General features: G+C 36.9%; 1 long non-coding RNA gene across 1 annotated transcript; it reads left to right on the plus strand.

Moving 5' to 3' along the window:
- Positions 1-7,027: 7,027 nt before the first annotated feature.
- LOC141363053 (uncharacterized) lies at positions 7,028-7,900 on the plus strand. The gene is made up of 3 exons (XR_012368563.1): positions 7,028-7,493; positions 7,624-7,692; positions 7,788-7,900. It is a non-coding gene; the product is annotated as an uncharacterized lncRNA (long non-coding RNA).
- Positions 7,901-10,758: the final 2,858 nt, after the last annotated feature.

Genomic DNA, 10,758 nt, shown 5'->3' on the forward strand with positions numbered 1-10,758 from the left:
GATCTAACTCTCCTCTTTTAGCAACAGCAACAATGTTTTAGTAAAACCACTTGTTCATTGCTTCATGTAAGGGGAAAATCTTCCAGACATTCTCAGTTTATTTTTATTATATTCTACTCTACAAATCATTGAAACATTTGGTCACAAATTAATTACAAAGAAACAGGCATATAGAAAAGCTCTATGCAAATGACATTGTATTGAATGAGACTGCTGTAATGCTTTAGTGTTTTTTTGTTGTTGTTGTTTTTGTTGTTGTTTTTTGCTTAAGAGAGACTTCATGATTTCTGATACAAATCTCAACAATGGTGACAGTTAATGGTAAGAAAGTTGCTACATTTTTGTCATGTTGCAATGCATGATGGGATTTATGAATGAGTTTTCTACAATCCTGGTACCCAGCATGCATTGCGGCATGACGTTTTGTTGTTGATTGTCACCATGATTGTGTTTTATAGGCTGATTGTTGATGTCTCAGTGTGTCTGACTTACACCACAGATTAGATTTGGGTAAACAATATTTAACTCTTCAGGGTATGTGGACTTTTACAGCACTGTTGGATTTCATGGCAGCTTCACAGGGTTGGCAGAACATAAATTAAACACTTATATTCAGTGACTACTTTTTTTATAATATCATTGAACCCCAAGACTTATACTTTCATACTAATTAACATAGTATGAGTTATAGACTTCATTTCTCTCATCTTCCTCTGCTTTAACAGACGTGTTTTTTAAACACACTGCCACAATTAGCAGAAGAAAACTAACACCAAACTTCAAGACCCAGGTACCCAACTAAAGGAAACACTAATCGGAGCAATGGTGACTTACTTTATTACCCAGATTTTCAGCAGTTCTTTAGAAGTTCAACCTATCATCCATGTAACTCTGGAAGCAAGTTGTAATTTTAGTTTTCAAACAGAGATGATAGTGTTCATTTAACTATGGTGATTTCATCTATTGCATTTAATAATTTGGCTTTCTTCCTCATTTTAGTATTACTTTCTCCAGAAAAAGAGTCAACAAAATAAAAATTTTAAGACAGGAACAATTCCAAAATTGAGTTGATTTGACATGGAATGACCAGCAGGTGTTCACTATTAATGACTCAATCACTTCATTATCTTATTAACTTTAACACTGATTTCGTGTTTTTTTAACACCAATCTTGGTGTGGATTATATAAACACCCCAGCTAGAAATAAAAAGTTCTAAGAACGTTCCCTGAAAGTTCCCAATGTTCCCAAAAACATTCTGCCAACGTTAAAAGCGGCTAGTTTTTTTTAAGTTCTAGGAACGTTTCTGTTGTCTGAACGTTAGAGTAATGTTACATTTTACCATTTTTAAACGTTATGACAATGTCATGTTTTAATGTTCACACAATGTTTAAAACAACAGCTGTTTATTATATTGACTTGTTTGATTGTTATGTAAATGATAGAGAAACATTGCATTTTATTATTTTAGAAAACATTATTTCTGAATGTTCAGTAAATATATTGCTGTAGAAAACTCAATTCACTTACTAGGTTTAGATGTTGATGTTTCATTTTAAGTCACCCTTATTGTGATTCGTGTTTGTTTTAGTTGGTCTCTTGACACTTGACTTTTTGCCTACTAGTTTTTTCCTGGTTGTGTTAACTTTGTGGTAATGCACCACATTTGTTATGAAAAGTTATTAGTGTATTTCTGTGGTTGTTGGTACATAATGGTAAAGATCATCACCTAATTCATTTACTAAACAAAAGTTTATTTTCTGTCAATAATGTATATTAGATCCAACTCTTTCACAGCACTTTGTCATTAAGGAGTTTTAGAAACTTTGGACAAAAATATCCGCTGTATAGTTGGGATGCACAAACATTTAGAATCAGACTATGAATCTCAACCATGGTGACAATTAAAATTGTTAAAAAAATCCTTATTTATCCATGCTGCAGTGCATGCTGGGAGTCCTGAATGAGGTTTGTAATTTGTTAATACCCAGCATGCATTGCAGCATGAAGTTTTTCATTTAATTGTCACCATGATTGAGATTCATAGTCTGATTCTTGATGTTTGTGCATCCCAGTTATACAGCAGATATTTTTTGTCCAAAGTTTCTAAAACTCCTTAATGACAAACTGCTGTGAAAGTGCTGGATCTCATTTACATTTTTGACAGAAAATAAAGTTTTGATTAGTAAATGAATTAGGTGATGATCTTTACCATTATGTACCAACAACCACAGAATAACACTATTAACTTGGCATGTTCATAACAAATGTGGTGCATTAACACAAAGTTAACACAACCAGGAAAAAACTAGCAAGCAAAAAGTCAAGTGTCAAGAGACCAACTAAAACAAACACTAATCACAATAAGGGTGACTTAAAATGAAACAAACATCAACATCTAAACCTAGTAAGTGAATTGAGTTTTCTACAGCAATATATTTACTGCATACAGAAATAATGTTTTATAAAATAATAAAATGCAATGTTTCTCTATCATTTACATAACAATTAAACAAGTCAATATAATAAACAGTTGTTGTTTTAAACATTGTTTGAACATTAAAACATGACATTGTCATAACGTTTAAAATGGTAAAATGTAACATTACTCTAACGTTCAGACAACAGAAACGTTCCTAGAACTTAAAAAAAACTAGCCGCTTTTAACGTTGGCATAATGTTTTTGGGAACATTCGGGAACTTTCAGGGAACGTTCTTAGAACTTTTTATTTCTAGCTGGGACCGAGCAGTGTTAATTTAACACTGGGGATTTTACTGTGTGGTCAGATTTTCTTAAATATAAAATCTTTGTGAATCAGCACTTACTTGATGAAATACAAAACTCTTTAAACATGCCTCAGGAATTATCTCTGGGTTTAGTTGATTAACTGCTAATCATTGGAAACATTGAACGTATACCTAAATGAATTCTTACTTAAATATAAGTAAACTAATGCTGAGTTAAGACATGTAACTTACTGAACTTACTTAATTACAACATGAACTCAAATTAATTTATTGTAAATGAATGCATTAACTAACAATGAAAACATGTCATGTTGAAGTTAATGATGACTCTTCATGGTTTATGATTAGTATATGCCTTAACTCAGCTGTAGTTCATGTTAAAGTAAAAATACATGTAGGCTATGTCTATTATCACTGTGATATATGGACCCTTATTATATTATAAAGTCCCCATCTCTTTTATTGATTGATTGAAGACAAACATGATAATATGTGGTCTGACTTTGTACAAGCACGCATTATCATATGCTAACAGTTACCTCCTCAGATAGACTACACATGGTGCCCGAACATTTTCCTTACAAGGGCCAAACCTGACTACAAAAGTAAATGGTGTTGTGTTATATTAAAATTAAAGTTGCTCTGATAACCCCTATTTATAATTTTCTAATATTTTAAAAATAAATAAGCAAACATTACTCTGTTTATGCATAACTAATGCAGTTTTATTTTCCAAGGCTTTTTGTAAAAAAAGAAATCATTTTGCCAATCAATTTTAAATATCCTTTTCTCTGTGTGCCCCTGCCAAAACCTCTTCATTTTTAGCCTGTAGTACCCGAGTTCATTTAGTTTCGTGATGCATTTTATACACCTTCAAGTATGCATGAAACATAAAAAAAAATCACTTTAATCCCTTGCATTTAATATTAATTTAAATTTTTGTAATGTAAAAATACAACAAAAATGATACATTTTAGAAAATGTTTAATTAAAAATATGATCATCTGCGTCAATAACTTTTATTCTTTTTCCTTATCTCACGTGGCATGATGGGCCAAATTAAAGATCTATTGTGGGCCAACTTTGGGCACCTCTGCACTATAAAAACAAACGGTGCTATATAGCACCAAAAGTGGTTCTTTGCTCGTAATCATAGAAGAACCGTTTTTAGTGCCATATAGCACCGGTGAAGCACCTGTGTAGAACCATATAGTGCTATGTAGAACCAAATGTGGTGCTATAGTGGTGCTATATGGCACCTATATGGTTCTACACAGGTGCTTCACCGGTGCTTCTTTTAAATGATGTATGCAGCATTGAGAGAAATGTGCACAATATTCTGACCTAGGGCAGTTGGAGACATGTTTTCAAAGTGTTGGAAATATATATTCTGAAATAACATTTGTTGCATTTCTCTTGAGTCAGAGACATAATTTTCACACATTAAAATTGTAATTGTGTCCATTGAATTTTAGTTATTTTGAATGATGCTAAGTTTCTTAAATAGACTAATTAAATTCTATTAATAATAAACGTATTTAGAAAACTTTTTTATGTACCACAATACTGTATGTGCTGTCTTAAAGAGACATGGTTAACCCCCCACCCCACCTGAGCTCTGAAAACAAAGAAGACACCTCTACCTGTGGGTCATTAACATATAAAAAGCCCTTCACACCTCACACCCACCTCTCCTCACAACCAGCTGTAAGGATTACTGGAAACTTCCACCAGTTCCTATATACATCCACAAACGTAAAGTTTCTGGATGTTTCACAAGTTTACTTTGGTGTATTACCTTTCCAACCACTCTGCCTCAAAAATCTGGCAAACCTAAAGTTTAGCAGGGATTTCCCATCCCGTATTTGTCCGTATACAGCTCTTTTCATGCAGTGACTGTGCGACAGAAAGTCGCAGGTTATGATGCAATCGTTAGCCTATTTTTAAAAAACTGCTTCTACTGGGCCATAACGTAAGATACATGGTAATGGAGCCTTTTATACATTTTCGTGTTTCTTTAGAAATAATTAATGGACAAATGGAGTCTTTAAACGCCTCAGATGTAAAGTTATTCGCTGTCAAAGTAACGCCAAAATAAATGGGAGTTAACAGCAGATAGGTGTTCGCTATTGTTGGACTTTAAGGCGTCCGTTGCATGTTCATAATTTGAGAAAGACACAAATATCTAAATTGAATATTTATTGATCAGATATGAAAAAGTTACAGCATGCTGGGCCGTCTCAAGCCATAACAGCAGGATTCGACGGACTACCAGCTCAGGACAAAAACATGAGTATTTATCGTCGTTCTTTCTTCACAATTCCTCCTCCCCCAATGGGCTGTTCTCGTTCATCTGACCCCATCTCCACATACCTTTGTAACCTGTGGGGGTTGCATATCACACAAACAGAAAGACATACACAGACCATTCTGTTCCCTAAGGCATTATGTCCTTATCTGGACATCTTTGTAACTTTAACACTTTTAGCAATCATCATGAAATGCAGGCAGTAAATATGTGAAACATTATTCAACAACACAACAATACTCCATTGTTCATAAATTGGTTAAATGCATTCATTAGTTAAACATACTAATTTTCACTTTCTCTAAATGTAACATAGTTATAAAGCAAGCAACTTGTTTATTGAAACCATCTGTTCTGGGTGTTCTCCCTTCAGGGCTTTTTTACAGCCCCCCGGCTCCCCCCCCCCCCCACACACACACACACACACACACACACACTTTGTGCCCTCAATCATTTCATCCCTATATGGCAATGTCTTATTACAGGGCAATCTTCTACATTAGTCATGGGCACAAAGGCATAATCATTTATATATTTTAACACATTAATATTCATAGCAACATGTAATTTTATAAATCCAAACACCTCTACATGTAACAATCTGGAAATGAATGATTGCCAGTGAACTAATATCAAAAGCATGCACTTCTTTGTCTGTGTGTTTTCTCTTTCAAGCTTTGCTCTTATCTCGGCCATCACCAGCTGGAAATTCCTTCACTCAAGCTACCTCCCCCCAGCAACCCTCCACACACAGACAGCTCCCTTGTACTCAGCACAGAAATCATTGTTTTAAAAATACACATGAATTAAGATTATAAACAGCACGATTAATAAAACAAAATCAAATCCCACAATTCCCTCTCTTGACCTCTGAAAGAGGTCACACATTTTCTTATTCATCCTCATCCAGGTTCTGTAAGCCTAATAGGGGCATGCTATATGGGGGTGGATTGTTCTCTTTTTCTCTATTGCAGATACTATTAATCTGTTGCACAGGGATCTAAGACAGGGAATGCAACAACATCCACAGGTCACCAGGATGACCACGAATACACCAATGGACACTACTATAGAGGTTACTATTGCCCTCCACAGTCTATCATACTGCATAAATCAAAGGTGTATGACGTCGTTGAATTTTTTGTGTAATTCAATTCAATTCCCCCATATCTCTGTACACACTAATCTTGTGGTGTTGTTTTGGACCTTTTGTCAATTTTCAGATTACCTTCATTGTTTATGCTAAATATTATGGTGATTATAATTGCAGTTATAACCCCTAGGGCCCACAGAACCTTCCAATTTCCATATAGCTTCATCTCTGTGGAAAAAATACACTTATGCCTATTGGCTTAATTCAAAACTCTTAAATTGAAACTTAATAACAAGTAAGAGTATAGCAAAAGAAGTAAAACGATGGGAAAGAAAAAAAATAAACTTATATGACGTTTACAATGAATAAACTGTAATTGTGATGTTCAGGTCCCTGAACACTTCTATCAGGATCTCCACCACCTTATGGAAATCCAATTTATCTAACCCACACCCCATCCGGGGAGTGGATACACTTGTTATTCCTTTTTCCTCACACCAATCTCTCATACATCTGAGGCTGTTGGTAAAATTCTCATATGTTGGTAAATCAGTACAGTTTTGTTTGGTTATTAAATGAAAAATCAGTCTGCCGTCGTCCTCATGAGTAACTGCACATTCACCTGTGTGTTTGTTCTGTCTTACAACCTTTTGTGTACCGTACTTCGCTTTGAATTGTACGGCTATACCTGCTCCATAGGCACAATCCACACACTGTGCACAATTTTACAGAGTGTTTATTGACTTTGTTGTTGGTGTTGTGTGAGTGTTACCACTGATGTTTCACTTCCTGTTTGTTCTCTCTGTATTCCAGCTGATTCACTTTCACTTTCAACACTCTCCCTCTCTTGGACCTGAGTCCTCAGGTCCACACCTGTGTCTGTTAAGGCTCGTACAGACTACATGACTTTGAAACGTACGTCCGAGCTGTGCGGTTCACACTACATGACTTGCTCTCTGTGAAATCAGGAGTGTTCACGTTGTTGAGCAGTTCACACCACACGACACAACGTGAATGCCCCACAACAGGAGGTTACGCACTACACGAGTTGAGAACAACTCTATTACCCAACGATTCTATCTTGTCTACAAACCCCGTTCTGTCACGAAAAATCACGCGATAAAACAAACCGGAAATGACGCGAAACTACACGCGCGCCGGTAAAAACCCACAGAAGAAGAAAAAAGACGCGCAAAACTTTTGTTTGTATATATAGACTTCAGACAGAAATTAGTGCTGCAAACCGTTTGCGCGATGCAAAGCCGCAAAAGAAAAAAATTATAGAGATGTGATGTGGAGAGTTGGATCAGAACCACACGCGGACAGCAGGGATTAAAGATTTGAGGTGAGTAACTGTTACAGCTTGTTTAATATAGCTGCATGCTTATGTTTGGCTATGATCACATTTAAAATATCAAAGTGTTGTCTACTGTGCTTAAAAGCTGTGTTTCTTGATTTAATAATCGTTCAAATAGAATAGGACAGGCTTCGCAAAACATGATTTGGAGAGCGTTTGTCTTTGACCCTGCATTTCTATGCAACAGGTTTGTGTGATTTCATTTCAAACGAATATGAACTGAATGTTGTCATAACGTTTTTTCTGTCTGGGTATGTTTTTGAACTTTTTTGTGTCTTACAGGTGACACGTTTAAGTTCATCAGGTTCAAGTCCAGGATGGGAGACCAGCACCATCTCACAAATAGTTTTGGATGTTCTGCTCTGTACCAGGTTATAAAGGACGATTTCTTGAAGGTACACTCTAAAAAAATAATCCGTAAAAAAACGGATAATGTCCTGGCAGAAAATTACCGGCACCTTTTCCGTTATGTTTACAGAATTTCTGTTTATTCAAAAACTGAACAATCTGTAGATTTATAGACCACTGTCCGTAAATTTACAGAACATTTTCCGTAACCTTTAGGGACACTTCAATCTGCCTATGAAACGCAACAATGGTGACAATCAACAACAAAGCTTCATGCCGAAATGCATGCTGGGTACCAGGATTGCAGAAAACTCTTTCTTAACATTTACTCTCACCATTGTTGAGATTTGTATCCAAAGTATTGATGTCTCTGAAGCAAAAACCACAGTTGATATATTTGCAGCAATCTTATTAAATATAGTGTGTTTTAGATCAGCATAGAGTGTCACTCTTATACATTTCTGTTCTTTATTCTTATTTTATCATTTTATATTGAAATGTTAGGCAGCAAAACATAAAATCAACCAAGCTTATATGACATCACAGACAATTCTCCTTCCTCAAGCAACAAACAAGTTGTGATTGCTACAAGCAAAAACACTGTTGCAATGCTAAAAGAGCAGAATCAGTTGTGTGAAGGTCAAGGGACAAAAGCCACTAAAGGGAACACTAATCTCCATAGTGGTGACTTCAAATTAATCTAAAACAAACACAAACTGTAGATTTAATGTGATAAGTGTTGTGGTAAATATCCATTTGACTTACACGTCACGTCAGAAAGAAGATTTGTCTACTAAATCACATTTGTCGATGTTGGAATAGTTTAACACTTGTATCTTGTTCTGACAGCATTTGGTTAGAAGTTAAACATCATCCATGTTAGAAAATAACTCTGCAAGCAAGTTGTAATTTTAGGTTTCAAACAGAGATGGTGATAGAGAGGCAAAAGTGAAAGATTGCAGCAGGAGTTATTGTACCCATAATGCAACATGTTATTAAAAAAAACAGATAAATGCCCGTAAAACATAAATACGGAAAATTCCTTCATATTTACACAGTACTTTGTCAGTTTTTTTACGGATTTTTTTTAGAGTGTAGGCCGGCCTTTCCTGGTTTCAAACCCACCTATCTGCCATATATACTGCACCAATCACATATGCAGAGTCACTATAAATAATCACCCTCTCTTCACCAGCGTAGTGCAAGGCTTTGATAACAGCTATCATTTCAGCTCTCTGTGCTGACTGTTTACCTTTCAATCTACCACTCAGTCTTGTTACAAAATCATTTTCAACCTGTTCAACAACTGCAAAACCTGCCTTCAATGGGCCATCTGCTGCTCTGAAACAACAACCATCCATAAATAACGTGATTACCGGTGGGGGAGTTGTCAGTGGTACCGCGAACAAACCATCTCTCAATTTGTTTGCTTTTTCAGTCAATGGTATGCAATCATGTGGCTCACCCTCAGTGATTAGATCAGTCATGTTTACACCCCCATGGACATAATTTCAGGTTTGGTTGGCCAGGATTTTTTGGTAAACTTTATCTAAGACACCGTTTTATATATTGGTACATACCTTGTTATCTATTGTTTGTTGTTTATAAGCCCCCCCCCAAAAAATAAAAAAAAATAATAAATAACAACATAAGTCTCTGGTCCTGGGTCAGACATAAGGCTCTATCTCTCCATAGTTTAATTAGCCATTCATTTGTGCCCCGTCCGTCCGGGGGCACATTACAACATTGACAGGTCATTGTAATTTCTAGGTCCCTTTCTATTATTAACAAGTGTGTTGGAGGAATACAGAAATGCGTGCGAACTAGACTGGTTTGCTACCTTATAGGGTAGTGATTTGTTGATAGTCACTTTTCAATTTTACCAGAAACCCATTATCCCCACCGTTGTTGTTTTTTTTACGGTGGACTATTTAGGCCCATTATCCACTAGGGCTCTTAGTGGTCCATGAGAGGCCCAGCCATTCCTTTCATGGTGGGTTCCTGTGTGCCCCGTCATTCATCCGCACCACTCCCTTTGGCCCCATGTTGGGTGCATAGGCGCCATTAAATCTGGTTGTGATGGGTTGTGCGATCTCGGTGGCCCCCTGCCATAGCCACCGGCTCCACGCCCGGCACCACCTCCTCGGGGACCCCATCCCCCCGCAGGTGATCCGTTAAGTGGTCTAGCACCAGAATTTTGGGACTGTGACCATGTTATGGGACAATCACGTCCCCAATGACCCTTCTGTCCACACACGTAACATGTATTCCTGCCAAAGCCTCCAAAACCTCCCCGTTTTGGTCTACTACTCCTTCTTGGCCCTCCCCTTCTCTGTTGGTTATATCCCTCCCACGGGTTTCCTGTATAGGGTGGGCCTTTATATGGATCTATGGGCTGATTGGGATATTGGGCGTTATCCTGGACACTAGTTGTCATAGCTACTAGTGTTGGTTGGGCCTGCTGGGGCATTTGTTTCTTTTTTGTGTTGGCCTGTTTGGCCTGTTCTAGCTTCAGTTTCAAAAACTCATTCTTAATCTTATCTACCTCTGCAAGCTCTTTTTGTCTGATTTGTTTATGGCCCTGTCTGTGTAATACACGAGATCTCTTTCCCATGTTGTTGTCATTTACATTTCTCTGCAATCTTAATAGGGTCGTAATTATCTCTCCCTGTGCCACAATTGTTTGTTCTAATCTTTCCACTTTTCTTTTCAGGGCCTTTATTTCATCAAATTCAACATCTAGTTCAGCGCTGTTTACTGTTAACACCGGCTGTTGCTTTGAAATTGAAACAGACTTTTCCTCATAAGGAGGAGGTGTGTGCAGTGAGGGGTCCCACCAAACATGAGACGTCCGCTCGACGTGCAGATCATGTCTATATTAGGTCGGTTGGTCCAGGCCCTTATC

This window comes from Misgurnus anguillicaudatus, unplaced genomic scaffold (genome assembly GCF_027580225.2).
Source record: "Misgurnus anguillicaudatus unplaced genomic scaffold, ASM2758022v2 HiC_scaffold_31, whole genome shotgun sequence".
Lineage (NCBI taxonomy): Eukaryota > Metazoa > Chordata > Actinopteri > Cypriniformes > Cobitidae > Misgurnus > Misgurnus anguillicaudatus.